Source organism: Quercus suber, unplaced genomic scaffold (assembly GCF_002906115.3).
Source record: "Quercus suber isolate HL8 unplaced genomic scaffold, Cork oak 2.0 scaffold_173, whole genome shotgun sequence".
Classification (NCBI taxonomy): domain Eukaryota; kingdom Viridiplantae; phylum Streptophyta; class Magnoliopsida; order Fagales; family Fagaceae; genus Quercus; species Quercus suber.
The window spans coordinates 1,197,596-1,212,987 of record NW_027069633.1 but is presented as its reverse complement, the minus strand read 5'-3'; the positions used below and the strand labels follow the sequence as shown (position 1 = coordinate 1,212,987).

Sequence of the window (15,392 nt, the reverse complement as noted above, 5' to 3'; positions counted from 1 at the left end):
TCATATTTCTCGTATTCTTTCTCTTCTCACTTGTCTACTAATTTGAGTCTATGTATTTAATTTATTTTGGACAAAATTTAGCTACAAAATTGGTTGTAGCCTTAGACTACAAACTCACTCAATATCTTTTTATTGGAGGTGAATTTTGACAAATCCACCATTGGACCGCATCTTCTTCTTATATACTCTATATTTGCAAAATTTCAAGAAAATTAAAAATAAATAGCTATGTCATCAATAAATTTTTAAATTACAAGTTTTTGTAATTTAAAATTATGCATAAAATATAAGATTATAAATTATATAGTAAATGATATCCGATTGACACAAAAATTGACATGTGCATTAAGAGCGTAAAGAACATATAATTCAATGGTTAGAATTTCAAAATATGCATTAATATTTATTTTATTAAGTGAGTTTGTAGTCTAAGGCTACAATCGATTTTGTAGCTAAACTTTGTTCATTTATTTTTTTCCCTTAATTATGAGAAACAATAACTTCATTGTGAGATTAAGGAGTATTGGAGACTCTGTTCCTTCATCCATGGCCACATCCCGCATGTTGTTGGTTGGTTATGTGGGTTGCCCTGGAGAGATTTTTAAGAAGGGGGAAAATTCTATTCTTTTGTAAAACTAGCTGCTTCTCTCATGGATGTATGCCATTTGAGAACGTAGCAAAAAAGTGATATAGGAATTATTTAGAACCCAAAAAGGGTTAAGGCAGCGGTAAAAATGGCAGAAAGTAGATATGTATGCTCGAGTTGGCAACCTGTGGATCTAGTGGTTAAGATATAATGTTGTTAGAGCACTAATTTTTTAAACATCGACTTTGGCCTTGAGTGTTTCTTATCCATGGATTCATATGAATTTGGTAATACCTTGAATAAAATTGGCCATGAGTGTTTCAGAAATTCTCGGTCTCAACAATCTTTATCTAAAACAATTGTGACTTTTACCATGTATTTCTAAAATTTTCCAGCACTCTTTTGCCGTGTATTTCTAAAATTTTCCAGTACAAGAAGAAAAATGTGAGAGGGGATGCAAGGAAGACTATGATAACGTGGAGGAAAGTGGAAAGTTGATGCACTGTTTTTTTTTTTTTCCTTTTTTCTTTTGATAAAAAGAGATAATGCATAAATCACTAATTTCTAGAAAACAATAATGACATTACCATAAATATTTTTTCACCCTTAGATCTAATAGAAATTAATGATGCAAAAAATGTGTAACTCTTGTGACACCTAGTGTAATTTTAAGTAATGTTACATTACCCAATAACTCATTATAGAATTCATATTTTGAAAATCCCACCGTTGAATTATATAATCTATTTGTTCTTAACACTCATACCAATCTTCATGTTAATTTAATGTTATTTACCTTTCGATCAATAAACTTATCTTTTATGCATGAGTAATTCTACGGTACCCCCCCAAAAAAAGGGGGGGTACGATACCCACTAGTAGGTAACCTGCTACACCAGGTTACTTTTTTCTCATATTTGACGGTTCCATCCTCACATTGTGCAGCTCCAACATCACATGTGACAATTTTTTTCTCACATTTGGTGGTTTCCGTACTTTTTTCTCATATATGACGGTTCTATCCCCACATTGTGCAGTTCCAACATCACATATGACAGTTTTTTTCTCACATTTGGTGGTTCCCTTACTTTTTTTCTCACATTTGATGGTTCCATCCTCACATTGTGCAGTTCTAACATCATATATGACAGTTCTTTTATCACATTGGGTGGTTCCCTTACTTTTTTTCTCACACTTGACAGTTTCATTCTCACATTGTGCAGTTCTAACATCACATGTGATAGTTCTTTTCTCACATTTGGTAGTTCCCTTACTTTTTTCTCACATTTGATAGTTCTATCCTCACATTGTGCAGTTCCAACATCACATGTAACAGTTTTTCTCACATTAGGTGGTTCCTTTACTTTTTTCTCACACTTCACGGTTTCATCCTCATATTGTGCAGTTCAAACATCACATGTGACAGTTCTTTTCTCACATTTGGTGGTTTCCTTACTTTTTTTTTCTCACATTTGACGGTTTCATCCTCACATTGTACAGTTCCAACATCACATGTGACAATTTTTTCTCACAATTGGTGGTTCTCTTACTTTTTTTTTCTTACATTTGACAGTTCCATCCTCACATTGTGCAGTTCCAACATCACATATGACAGTTATTTTGTCAAATTGGGTGGTTCCCTTACTTTTTTCTCATACTTGACGGTTTCATCTTCACATTGTGCAATTCTAACATCACATATGATAGTTCTTTTCTCACATTTAATGGTTCCTTTACTTTTTTCTCATACTTGACGGTTTCATCCTCACATTGTGTAGTTCCAACATCACATGTGACAATTCTTTTATCACATTTGGTTGTTTCCTTACTTTTTTCTCACATTTAACGGTTTTATCTTCATATTGTGCAGTTCTAACATCACATGTGACAGTTCTATTGTCACATTTGGTGGTTCTCTTACTTTTTTTTTTTCATATTTGACGATTCCATTTTCAGATTGTGCAGTTCCAACATCACATGTGACAATTCTTTTGTCACATTGGGTGGTTCCTTTACTGTTTTCTCATACATGACGATTTCATCGTTACATTTTGCAGTTCTAACATCACATATGACGATTCTTTTCTCATATTTGATGGTTCCCTTTCTTTTTTCTCATATTTGATGATTCCATCCTCATATTGTGTAGTTCCAACATTACATGTGACAGTTTGGTAGTTCCCTTACTTTTTTTCTCACATTTGAAGGTTCGATCCTCACATTGTTTAGTTCCAATATCACATTTAACAGTTCTTTTCTCACATTTGGTGGTTCCCTTACTTTTTTCTCACATTCAACGGTTCCATCCTCATATTGTGCAGTTCCAACATCACATGTAACAGTTCTTTTCTCACATTTGGTGGTTCCCTTGCTTTTTTCTCACATTTGGTAGTTCTCTTACTTTTTTCTCACATTTGATGGTTTTATTCCCACATTGTGTAGTTCCAACATCACATTTGACAGTTCTTTTGTCACATATAGTGGTTCCTTTTTTTTTCCTCAAATTTGATGGTTTTATTGTCATATTAAACAGTACTAGCATTGCATCTGCTCTATTTTTGTCACATGTGACAATTCTTTTGTCACATTGGGTGGTTCCCTTACTTTGGACGATTTCATCCTCACATTGTGCAGTTTCAATATCACATGTGACAATTCTTTTCTCACATATGGTGGTTCCCTTACTTTGGACGGTTCCCTTACTTTTTTCTCAAGTAAAAGTGTTCAACATTTTTATTAGGGTAGTCAAAATAGGTTAATTTAGTAAATAATATATATTTTTTGAAGTTTATATATACAATATTTTCAAGTTAAGGTGGTCCCAAAACATATTAATTTAAAATAATTTTTTATATAAATTTTTTTTTTTGACAAGTGAGACCATCCTCACATACAAGTAGAGCCACCAATGATTTGCAAGACCAAAATGACAATAAAATTTTTATACAACCACTTGATTTGTTTGATTTGAAACTCGTTGATTTTAAAATTAATGGATTTAAAAAGTCTTGATTTGAAATCCGTTGATTTTTAAATTCCTTGTTTGGGTCTTTTTATACAATGACGGATTTGAAATTCTATTGTTTGGATACTTAAATTTGGATTTGATTTCAATTTAAAAATCAATAAAATATTTTTTCCAATTATTATTTTTCTTAAACCTTCTACATTTTAATTTTAGTAACATTTTTTAATAAATACATGAGCTAATAAAAAAGCCATTGATAATCCAATTGACAAGATGATGACTAAAAATTTGTTATCATAGCCAACTAAAATTTTTTTGGCCAACTATTGGCAACTAAAATGTTCTATATCAACGTAAAGAGAGAACCCAAATGCATGAATTTTTTCTCAACATTTAAAATCTCAAACTAAAAAATTGTTTCAAAGTTCCGTTAAAAAGTTTTATTTCAACAAAGATGATAAAATATCCAAAATATATGTTTTTTAAACAAAATTCAAAACAAAGAAGCCATTGATAGACCAATTGACAAGATAATGATTAAATATCTTCCATCATAGCCAACTAAAAAAATGTCTCACCAACTCTTGCCAACTAAAATATTTTAGAGAGAGAGAGAGTACCCAAAATACATGGGTTTTTTTATTATTTTTTAACAACATTCAAAATCTCAAACTAAAAAATTGTTTCAAAGTGGATATTTTCTACGCTTTTTTCTTTGGCAAGGTTCAATTGCATAATTTGTTGATGCCAAATGTTGATGTGTTGTTGTGCAATAGGAGAATTCATCACTTTTCTCCTTCCTCAATCATAGCTTCAATTGCATCGTCCATATATTTTGCACCAACTCTAGGAGCTGTATTCCTCCCACACAAGATCTCAATGTCCTCCAATTGTCAATAACTTTGTTTTTATAAGCACATGCTTTTGTATTTTTCTAAGGAGAAAAAAAAGAAGCCATGAGTTAACTTAAATAAAATAAATTGGAAAATAAAACAAAGGAAAGGGAAAAAAAAAAAAAAAGCAGGACAATATGTGATGATTGTATTAGTGATAAACTTATGTAGAAATGAAAGGCATTATGTATTTGCAGAATTTTCTCAAAACAATTTTTAAACATGGACAAAACTTATTATGGCTTGAAAACTACAATACCAGGAAGTAGTTAGCACACGGCCATATAGTTGAGTTAGCCTTGGAAAGTCATTCAGTAGAACAAACATCACATATGACCCCCTCTTAGCCATTTATTTTAAAATATTTTGAAATTTGAAATTTCATATTTTACACAAGTGATACATAAACTAATGTAATTTTTTTTTTTTTTTTTGCATTGATTGGGCAAATTTTGGGTGTTATAATATTTTTGCTCTCTTGATCTAAATGCTATATGAAACCATTTTTCCACAAGTTCATATACGAAAAAATAAATAATTCATTAGTTCTATTTGTATATGCCATAGATGGTCCAAAGAAAACATACCACCTACTTGCACTTGGAGCTAAATATAGTGTTTTTTACCTCATAATAACGATAACGTGAAATGATATACAACCCAGTTTCATGCACTTCAAACAGGTCTCTTGTTGTAAAGTATCTAAAGGAAACTGAAAAACTACAAAGAAATCCATTATAAGTATCTTGACTTCTACTTACTCTGCTACTTGCTCATCATAAGAAGGAAATTTATTTATTTATTATTATTATTTTTATCTAAACAGTTTAATATCTCTAAATGACAGCTTTAAGTTTTTTTTTTTTTTTAATTTTTTTTATTTGTGTCATCATGTAAAAATTGAAATGAATGGAAAACTATGACACTAGACCAAAAAAATAAATGAGCCTCATCGCACGAGCAAACATTATTAAGTCAGCCCTACATATTGTTGTTGTTTCCCTTCATTCTTCTTGTTTTTCCCGTTATTCTGAAATGTAACATTTGCATGTGATTAATGTCGTTTTATGCAAGAAAAATGTCTATTTTTTGGTGAAGAGTGTGTGGAAAGCAAAGATTGATGACTGGCAAAATCTCCTTTTTGAGAATTGGGTATTATATTACATACTTCCGTCATACATGTTTGTGTTGTTGCCGCAATATTTTAACCACCATTAGAAAATCAATACTTAAATATTGTTGCTTTGTTGGTATAAATTCATAATCATATTTTATACTATATAATAAAAGTTGGATTGCACCAAATTACAGCAATTTTTTAGATAAAAAACTGCTTATTTGTTCTTATCATCAACTTGTTTAGATAAAGTCATTCTCAAGAAAAAGAAAAAAAGAAACTTATTTAGATAAAACAGTGTTTTTAACAAAATATGCATACAAATTTAATGACTAAAAGAAAAAGAAGAAAATTCAAAACCAAGACTCTAGTTGGATAGAAATTATAAACGTAATATTCAATGTGATTTACTAATTATTAACTACGTGTTAACCCCTAAAACCCGACAAATAGTAACCTAATACTTTGATCACAACTAAAATACTAATCTGCATCAACTACCATTTCAAAGGATTAATGTCTTATCTTATCTATTGTATACCTACTTCTTTTTCAAATGAATTCTATTTGCTTCTCTCTCCCCGGCAAATTACAAAAATTACCAGACATGGAAGACTCCATTGACCTTATAGGCTAGTATTTTTTTAACACTTTAAAATGTACTTAATTTGTCTTATACATACTGTTAGTTTGGTTGTCTATACTAATTTTTTTTGGGTTAAATAGTTGAACAAGAGTCGCAAGATTAAAAGAAGATCTATTATTAATGAATGATGATTTCTCTGGTACGATTGCTATTGCATAGAATCTGAGTTTCATGGGATAACAAGAATTAGAAAGGTGGATCTATGTTGTTCAGGTTTGGAAGCAAGTCCACAAATCTTAAATTTTGACTTTTAAATAAAGGACAGTTGCATGACATGATATATTATATATATGGTAAATTGCAAATTACACTTTTAAAGTTTGAGAGTGTTTGAATTTTATACTATAAGTTTTAGAATTTGAATTTTACTTCTTGAAATTTTGGAGTATTTTAATTTTACACCATAACGTTTCAGAATTTGAATTTTACCTCCCTAAATTTTAGAGGTGTTTGAATTTTACTCCCAAAGTTTAGAGCATTTGGATTTTACACCCCCAAAGTTTTAAAAGTTGGGGTGTAAAATCCAAACAGCCTTGAAGTAAATTCCAAATTTTGAAATTTTAGGATATAAAATTCAAACACACCTAAACTTTAGGGGTTTAGGAGTGTAATTTGCAATTTACCTATATATATATATATATGAATATATTTGTGCACTTTAAAATTATTTACTCATTCTTTAGTTATTCAATGGTATTGGCTATTTTTGTTTGCCAAACATTGCTAATTATTTTATGGATTCTTTCTAAATATTGAGTTCAAATTTTTTTTTTTTATGCATGTCATATATAGTTTATATACACACATGTGGTGTGATATCTACCTTTCAATTATTTAATAAAATAATTATTTATTTAGCTATTATTTTTAAATAAAATTATATATAAATTTATACCCAAAACGGTGCAACCCATGAGACTTAAACAAGACTACAAGGATATGTCACTTGTCTCTGCTCCAAAAATTAAAATAGGGAAGAAAAAAAAAAAAGAAAAAAGGAAAAAGAAAAGAATCAGCATTTAATGAGGACGTAGTTGTTTGTTTAAATTTTGAAGTGATAGTCACTATCAAATTCCATGATTGTGGAACATGAACAAGTATAATTTATCTACCAATTTTGTTTCTATTGTTTAACACGCACAAAAGGGATTGACGCTTGCACCTCAAACCTTGAGGCAAAGTACATGTTTTTAATTGGTTTTATATAGTGACAAATTTATGTGTATTTCTTAGTCCATTTGAATGTATCTTTTTTGCGCTTAAATGTATTTTGGTCAAAATGTACTTGAGCCTAATCAAATCTGCATTTTGTTACCCCGCGAACTTCATGTGACCCAGCCCACGAATGACATGTAGCAAATGAAGATTGAAAGCTGTTTGATATGACTCTAACCTCTTCACAACCTGTCATGTTGCAACCAAGTCACGACTTGCCATGTCGCAACCAGACCATGCTCTTTGCATAGCATCAGTCATATAATTGCAAACATCATACTAGCAAAAAATATATGATAAATACTAAATCTTAATAAACACTTAATACAGTTTATTTTAATATTTTTATGTATAATAAATACTAAATCTTTCTTTTGCTTCAAACAAATTTGTGTGAAATTTTAATTCCAAAATTTAGTCTATAGTCCCTAAATAATTTCTTTTGGTTTAAACTGTTTCTTATTGTCAAATGTCAAAAAGTGAGAAAAAACCAAAAACCCTAAATAATTTTTGCAATAAAGGAAATATTTTTCAGAAGGTGATTGATCAGTAGTCATCAAAACTTGGTAACTCACCGTAGTCATCTTCTTCCTCGTCTTTGTCTAGAGAGTTGCTTCCCCCATTTTTTTTTTTTTTTTGCCACATTCTTTTTTGCTTGTCCAAACGATCCAAGTGGTGAGCTGCCAATCACCTTAGCATGGATCCTCAGTACTATAGTATAAGTACTAGACAACCCTTTGTCCCTGTTCATTGTCCTTTGTCCCAGCTGATCCACCATTTTTGGGTGCTAACAATATTAATTGAAAAAATAAGAAAGCATTAGGTTAATCTTATAATTTATTAAAAATGGAAAAAAAATGAGAACAAGTTAGAAGATTCACCAGCAAGATATAGGGCTCTTTAGCTAGGTTGTTTCCCACAACTTTTCTCTTTAGCTAGATTGTTTCCCACAACTTTTCACCTGTTGTGGTTAGACCCACGGCTAGTAGATATTCAACAACAAAAGACACTCTCACTATGTCCTCTATGGTAGTCATGGCCAGGGTAGTTTTCTTTGCAAATCCACCCCACCAACCTTTTTTGAGAAATTTTTTTCAGATCTTCTAGGATAGTTCATTTTCCGTCAAGTCATTGGTGCACAAAAAATGTGACCGTATTTCGATGTAAAAATGGTATCTCTTCGACCGCTACTTTGTTGAGCTCAACAAAGTAGTGGTTGAAGAGATACAATTTTTACGTCAACAAAGTAGTGGTCCAAGAGATACCATTTTTATGCCAAAACACGGTTACAATTTTTGTGCACCTTGATGACTTGACCGAAAATGAGCTAATCCCAGAAGATCTAAAAAAAGGTTGATGGGAGTGGATTTGCAAAGAAAACTACCCTGGCCATGACCAACTTGAGCAGTCGAAGGATGCAGAAGGTTTTCATTGACATTGTGTGGAGAGAAAAAAGAGAGAAGATGTTTAGACTTGAAACTGAGAGAGCAAAAGAATACTTAAACTGAGAGAGAAGGTGGCAAGATAGAGAGAATCTGGGTTTCAAGGTACGTATATATCGATGTTAAGATTTGATCACGCAAATTTTGAGACAGCGATTGAAACTTCAGAAATCACACTTAACGTTAGACTCACGCTTTAAAATCTTTCATTGGGCTCATCTCAAAACTCATTAAGGAGAAGCCCAACTTAAGACTAAGCCCAGCAGTCCCAAGTTCCCAATTTAGATGAAGCCTCAAGTTTTTTTTTTTTGAAAACCATGTGAGACTGTCAAGTTATACATCCATTGAAGGAAAATAAGACTTGAGTTAAAAGGAAATAAAACTTGAGAGGAATAGAACCTGGGATCCCCTTGCGAAGAAAACTACCTTGGCCATGACCAACTTGAGCAGTCAAAGGATGTAGAAGGTTTTCATTGACGTTGTGTGGAGAGAACAAAGAGAGAAGATGTTTAGACTTGAAACTGAGAGAGCAAAAGTGTACTTAAACTGAGAGAGAAGGAGCTAGACTTAAACTGATAGAGAACAAGATAAGAGAGAATTTGGTTTCAGGTTACGTATATATTGATGTTAAGATTTGATCTAAGGGTGTAAGATATGCCACACGCAAATTTTGAGAAAGCGATTGAAATTTCAGAAGTCACGCTTAACTTAGACTCACGCTTTAAAATCTCTCATTGGGTTCATCTCAAAACTCATTAAGTAGAAGCCCAACTTAGGACTGAGCCCAACAGTCCCAAATTCCCAATTTAGGCTGTGTTTGTTTTGGGTGAAAAGCATTTCCGGAAATGCTTTTCTGAATTTACGGGTGTTTGGTTGCACTGAAAAATCGATTTTCCGGAAATTAATTTCCGTTGACTGTCGGGTCAAAGGTGAAAATGGATTCCGTTCCCATTTTCACTTCAAATCATATTTTCCAGAAAACAAAAAAACGGAGAGCACGAAGAGGAGAGGGAGAAAGAAACAGAGAGCACGAAGAGGGAGAGGGACCATCGTCCAGCGCTCATCGCCCAGCGCCCAGCGCCCAGCGCTCATCGCCGGCGGCCACGAACCGCCGATCCAAGCCGAGAGACCATCACCGACGACCACGAACCCACGATCGCGCCTTCGATCCAGTCGCACCTTCGATCGCGCCTTCGATCCAGTCGCACCTTCGATCCACGAACCCAGATCACGGCGAGCACGCCTTCACCCACGACGAACCCAGATCACGGCGAGCACGCCTTCACCCACGACGAACCCAGCTCACGGCGAGCACAGACCCAGACCCACGAGCACGAGCACGAGCACGACGAACCCATCGCCTCCTCGAGCTCGCCGATCCACCCATCGCCTCCACGCTCTCTCATCCTCGATCTCTCAATTTTTTTTTTTTTTAATTTGATTGTTGTTGTCGTTTTTGTTTTGGATGAACTGATTGTTGTTGCCGGAATTTTTTTGTTGTTGTTGGTGTTGTTGTTGTCGCGGAGCCGGAATTTGTTGTTGTGATTGCCGAAATTTTTTGTTATTGTTGTCGTTGGTTTGTTGTTGTCGCCAGAGCCGGAATTTGTTGTCGTTATTGCCAAATTTTTTTTTGTTGTTGTTCTTGGTGTTGTTGTTGTCGCCGGAAAATGTGAAAAATTTTCCGAAAAATAGCATTTTCCTAACACATCCAAACACATAAAAATATTTTCCACAATAATTTTCATAATTCACCAAACACTTCAAAATATTTTCCTTTTTCGGAAAATAGCATTTCCGGAAAATACATATTTTCCGGAAAACATTTTACACGAAACAAACACAGCCTTAGATGAAATCTCAAGTTTTTTTTTTGAAAACCATTTGAGTCTGTCACTTGTCTCTGCTCCGAAAATTAAAATAAGCAAAAAAAAAAAAAAAAAAAAAAAAGCAAAAAGAAAAAAAGAAAAAAAAAAGAATCAGAATCAACGTAGTAGTTTGTTTGAATTTTGAAGTGATAGTCACTATCATATTCCCATGCTTGTGTAACAAGAACATGTACAATTTATCTACCAATTTTGTTTCTATTATTTTACACACAAACGGGGTCGACACTTGCGCCTCAAACGCTGAGGCAAAGTAAATGTTTTTTATTAGTTTTATTTAGTGACAAATTTATGTGTATTTCTTAATCCATTTTAATGTAACTTTTTTGCACTTAAATGTATTTTGGTCAAAATGTACTTGAGCCTAATCAAATTTGCATTCCCCGCAAACTTCATGTGACCCAACTCGCGAATGACATGTAGCAGACGAAGAAAGAAAGCTGTCTGATATGACTGTAACCTCTTCGCAACCTGCCATGTCGCGACCAGGTCATGACTTGCCATGTCACGACCATACCTTTTGCATAGCATTAGTCATATAATTGCAAACATCATACTAGCAAAAAAACATATGACAAATACTAAATCTTAATAAACACTTAATATAGTTTATCTTAATATTTTTATTATTTTTATATATAATAAATACTAAATCTTTCTTTTGCTTTAAACAAATTTGTGTGAAATTTTAATTCCAAAATTTAGTCTATAGTCCCTAAATCATTTCTTTTGGTTTAAACTGTTTCTTATTGTCAAATGTTAAAAAGTGACAAAAAACCAAAAACCTTAAATTATTTTTGCAATAAAGGAAATATTTTTTGGAAGGTACCTGATCAATAGTCGTCAAAACTTGGCGACTCACCATAGTCATCTTCTTCTTCTTCTTCTTCTTCCTAATCTTTGTCCAGAGAGTTGCTTCTCCATTTTTTTTTTTTTTTTGCCATATTCTTTTCTAATGGTCCAAATGATCCAGGTGGTGAGCTAACAATCACCTTAGCATGGATCTTCAGTACTGTAGTATAGGTGCTAGACATTGCTTTGTCCTTGTTCATTGTCCTCTCACCTAGCTGATCCACCATTTTGGGCGCTAACAATATTAATTGAAAAATAAAAAAGCATTAGGTTAAGCTTAAAATTTATTAAAAATGCAAAAAAGAAAAGAAAAGAAAAGAACAAGCTAGAAAATTCACCAGCAAGATATAGGTCTCTTTAGTTGGATTGTTTCCCACAACTTTTTGCCCGTTCTGGTTAGACCCACGACTAGCAGAGATTCAACAACGGAAGACACTCTCACTGTGTCTTCCTAGGTGATCATGGCCAGGGTAGTTTTGTTTGCAAATCTATTGCCACCAACCTTTTTTGAGAAAAAAAAATTTCAGATGTTTTGGTGTTAGGTCATTTTTGGTCGAGTCATCGATCACAAAACCGTATTTTGGTGTAAAAATGGTATCTCTTTGACCACTACTTTGTTGCTCAACAAAGTAGTAGGTGAAGAGATGCTATTTTTATGTCAACAAAGTAGTGGTCCAAAAGATACCATTTTATGCCAAAACATGGTCACAATTTTTGTGCACTCTGATGACTTGGCTGAAAATGACCTAACCCCAGAAAATCTAAAAAATATTTTCTCAAAAAAGGTTGATGGAGTGGATTTGCAAAGAAAACTACCCTAGCCATGATCAACTTGAGCAGTCGAAGGATGCATAAGGTTTTCATTGTGTGGAGACAAAAAAGAGAGAAGATGTTTGCAGATCTTATGCAAGATCTATATGATGATGGAGTTGGACTTATGGGGGTGAGATTTGGGTGTTTTTGTTTAGGGAAGAGAGGGGTATGATGGGGTTTGATATTATGAGTTTCGGGTTTATTAGCTATCAAGTGTACTTCTTGGGATTGGAACTTCTATTTATTTTGTCCATTTTATCATTGTATAGCACCATTCTTTGTTTTAATATGTATCCTTCTTTTATTATTAATGTCTATAAACTCACATGCAATTGGGCTGCCTATATTAATATTGAAGGTTAGTTGTAGGTGATGTATGATGCTACCGGAGTCGGACTTCATTTTGGTCTCCAAGCTGAGGTAAGGTTATATATTATTAGCCGTGTGCTTTGGTTATATATTGTTAGCCGTGCTGTATATAGTCTATATTGCCTTAGCAATAAATAAAGAGGAATTTAGTACATTTTTTTTAGTTATCTTTGGATTATATCAATATAAGTCATGTTTATCATTGGATCTATGTATACTGTTTCTTTCAGTTTGCATCATGGCACCATGTGGCTTTAGTTTTCGGTGCCAGTACTCTGCAATAAGCAAACAAATTGTATGGTATCTATAGACTATAGTTGACCATTCCTCATCTAGCATACATGCAAACTTGGTATCATGAGATGTCACATTCACTTCATACATAAATAACTTTCACAAATTACTAGCAAAGTTTCACAATTACATATATACCTAGTTTAAATACAAAAGTTCACACAATCAAGGTTAATACAAAATTACTTAGAGTTTAAAGTAATTATTTGTAATCCCTAATGAATTTAAAGTTTTTTAAAAAAAAAAAATTAATTGTCTTCCATGTCTGGTAATTCTTGTAATGTCTTTGTTTTGTGTGGTAATTCTTGTAATGTGTTTGTTTTGTGGGGAGAGAAGCAAAGAGAATTTGTTTGGAAAAAAAAAAAGAGTCACCATATAATAGTTGTGATAAGACATTAAATCCTTTGAAATAGTATGTAGTTGATGCAGATTAGTATTATACTTGTGATCAAAGTATTAGGTTACTATTTTTCACCCATATGGAGTACACTTTTTGTGGGTTTTGGTAGTTCGCGCATGGTTAATAAATAGTAAATCACATTGAAAATTTTTGACTCTATTAAAGAAATTACGTTAATAAAAACTTACCCAAAATTCCAAATTAAATTTTATATTGGTAATTCAAAAAAAAAAAAAAAAAAAAAAATTTTTTTTTTTTTTTTGAGAAACAAACACACATAAAAGAGAGGGAAAGAGGTTCTAACACATAAGTTGTTTTTTTATTTTATTTAATATGTTTGCATATTTTGTTAAAATACCATTTTATCTAAAAAAAAATTGATAGAACAAGTATAAAAAAAATCTAAATTCTTTTTGTAATGCTACTATTATTTTGGGTCAACTCCTCTTTACTCCCTCTCCCACCCTCTCGATCCAAACATATCATTAGAGGCAAAGAAAGTAGAACACGAAAATTGAGAGGCAAAGATCTTGGGTCCCTCTTCACGTCGATGAAACCAACATTTGTTTATTTTTATTTTTATATTTAACTAACCTTAAATTTTGTATCTTAACCACAATTGGTTAAGTTCTTGACTTTTAAAATGATGTGGCAAATTTTAACCCCTAGATTTATTTGAGACCAAATCTTAACATCTAAATGGATACTTTCCATTTTAAAGAGAAATGGAGAGGATCCAAATTTGGAAATTTGAAGTGCTAGAGTAAAGGGTTATATGCATGGTGTCATAAATAATTAAGGAAGGATATATGCATCTACATATATTCATATATAATAGTATAGAGAAATGTTTACAATATTTTTACTACACTTTTATAACAAATCTTAAGTAACAGGTTGTTATTGGCAACTATTAGTTGACAAAAAAGTAATTTTAATTGTTGATTCAAATTAGAACCAATAACAACTTACCACCTATTATTTGTTGTGAAAATATTGTGGAGATAGCACTTCTTAGTAATATAGGTTTAGTTATAATGAGTGGTTTTAACTTTTATTCCTCAAGTTTAAATTGATCGTTTTTATTTGGTACTAGGAGACCATCTAATTCTTATTTGGTTTTTCCTTATTTTTTGTCTTTTGTAGGTAGTGGTAGCTGGTTTGAGATTAGTCCCATGTGAGAGTCTTAGAAGATTGCCTAGTTCGCCTAGTGGTTCATTCGACCTTGACCACAATTAAGTACTAGGTTGTAATCCATGTATTTGCACAAAAACACTTAATAATAATAATAATAATAATATCTATTCAAAGGATCTGAACTCAGCTGTAATAGTTTACATTGTTTAGAACTTTGAAGTTTTTTATTTTTATTTTTATTTTTTTAAAATCAGAACTTTGAAGTTGAGTATAGTCAAAATTCTATGACTTTTTAGTGTAAAGAATTGTAATAGATCCTAAGAAATAGGTTTTTGGTAAAGTCAATTATTATGTAACCTTGTGTAACGTTATTATTATTAATTATTTTTTTATTGATAGATAAACATATACACAAAAGAGAGAAGCCAAACCCTAATGATAAAACTAAGAAATCTTACAATTGCGGCTATTCTGTTTACTCGCGGCAATAAACAGTACATTAAGCCATTAATAAACACTTAAGTTGGCTTTGCAAAAATTCTTCAATAGCATCATACATTGATAAATGCCTCCTTAACCACTTATATATATATATATATATCAAAAAGGCCACCACACAGAGTGAACATCACTGAAATAATTATAACTATATATGAGAAAACAAATTTATTGTTGCACTACTGTCAACTTTCTTTAATTTTTAGTTGGAAGTATAGTTAAATATTCTCTAACTTATGATACTATTTTTTTGAAAATAACCAATATCCATGTATTTCA

General features: G+C 32.2%; 2 long non-coding RNA genes across 3 annotated transcripts; both read right to left on the bottom strand.

Annotated features, from left to right (window-relative positions):
• Positions 1-4,012: 4,012 nt before the first annotated feature.
• On the bottom strand, positions 4,013-5,231 carry LOC136069488 (uncharacterized). Its single transcript, XR_010630696.1, has 2 exons — positions 5,074-5,231; positions 4,013-4,488 (listed from the first exon to the last, which is right to left on the bottom strand). It is a non-coding gene; the product is annotated as an uncharacterized LOC136069488 (long non-coding RNA).
• A 2,192-nt stretch (positions 5,232-7,423) lies between these two features.
• Positions 7,424-12,095, bottom strand: LOC136069487 (uncharacterized). 2 transcript variants are annotated; one of them, XR_010630695.1, is made up of 4 exons: positions 11,941-12,095; positions 11,580-11,837; positions 8,001-8,212; positions 7,424-7,614 (listed from the first exon to the last, which is right to left on the bottom strand). It is a non-coding gene; the product is annotated as an uncharacterized LOC136069487 (long non-coding RNA). The 2 variants fall into 2 exon arrangements; XR_010630694.1 differs by lacking the exon at positions 7,424-7,614 and having other exon boundaries at positions 7,848-8,212.
• Positions 12,096-15,392: the final 3,297 nt, after the last annotated feature.